The sequence below is a fragment of the Salvia hispanica genome, chromosome 2, assembly GCF_029641045.1.
Source record: "Salvia hispanica isolate PSC_SH4W2 chromosome 2, Shi_PSC_v1, whole genome shotgun sequence".
Lineage (NCBI taxonomy): Eukaryota > Viridiplantae > Streptophyta > Magnoliopsida > Lamiales > Lamiaceae > Salvia > Salvia hispanica.
The window spans coordinates 51,727,336-51,728,664 of record NC_142693.1 but is presented as its reverse complement, the minus strand read 5'-3'; the positions used below and the strand labels follow the sequence as shown (position 1 = coordinate 51,728,664).

At 38.5% G+C, this 1,329-nt stretch overlaps 1 pseudogene; it reads left to right on the top strand.

Annotated features, from left to right (window-relative positions):
- LOC125202294 (histone H3.2-like) lies at positions 1 to 437 on the top strand (annotated as a pseudogene).
- The last annotated feature ends 892 nt before the right edge of the window (positions 438 to 1,329 follow it).

Below are 1,329 nucleotides of genomic sequence, written 5' to 3'. Positions count from 1 at the left end.
TGCAAATCGCAAACAGCAAACCCTAGTAATGGCTCGCACAAAGCAGAACGCCCGCAAATCTACTGGTGGAAAGGCCGTGTAAGCAGCTGGTGACCCAAGCCGCTAGGAAATCCGCTCCGGCCACCGGCGGAGTGAAGAAGCCTCACCGCTTCCGCTCTGGAACCGTCGCTCTACGTGAGATTCGCAAGTATCAGAAATCTACGGAGCTCTTGATCCGCAAACTTCCATTCCAGAGACTTGTTCGCGAGATAGCGCAGGATTTCAAAACTGATCTGAGGTTCTAGAGCTCTGCCGTTGCGGCGCTTCAGGAAGCAGCCGAGGCGTACCTCGTCAGGTTGTTTGAGGATACAAATCTATGTGCCATCCATGCGAAGAGAGTGACTATTATTCCCAAGGATATCCAGCTGGCCAGGAGAATTAGGGGTGAGAGGGCGTAGTTCTGAGTTGGAAATAGGTGGTTGCTAGTGTTTGAGGATTATTCGATTCGATCTATAGTGGAAGTCTTTGTTTAATGAAATCGACGAATGATTGCTTCATCTGATTTTTTATTTTTATTTAAAAAAAAAAAAAAAAAAAAAGTAAACCCAAATATAAAGAGTTAAGCTTTAAATGAACGTGCACGAAACAACAACGATTATTATGTTCTATTGACCAAAAGGATGTTGTCTTCATTGTCGTTACGTTACAAACATCACAAAATGCATGGTTGTGGGCAATTTCTATTCAATAGGTCTGCTTGTTGGCCAAGTAAACTCTAATATAAAGAGTTCAACTTTAAATTAGAGTCATTTTGCTATTTTGGTACGTTTCAATAGCGTCATTTTCCTTTTTAGTAAAAGTCAACACATTTTTCCATACCTACTTTACTCTCTCTTACTTTTTTCACTCTTCATCTCTCTGCCTTTTTCATTTTTCATCTCACCTAACACAATTTTTCTTAATCTCCGTGCCAAAAGTTTTGCCTCCATTATTATGGAATGGAGGGAGTATGAAATTAAGTTAGAAGATAATGGTTAGTAGATAAACACTAATGATATGGATTAAGTGTATGAATAGATTTATTTGATAACAATATGAATTTGATAATTTTATGTGAATGTAAAATATACAATAGAAGGTAATGGGAGATAACAAGGACATGGAGAAGGAGCATGAATAAAATGATTTGTATGTCAAAGGTGTCTGGGATTTTTTTTGAGGTAGTATGGGGCATCGGGGGGATGCCAACTGTGGTCACGCAGGCGCTTAGGTTTTATTGAAATTTTATTGAAATTTGCTTCTCATTGTATTCTATTTTCCAATATTGTGTAATACATCAAAAAATTAATT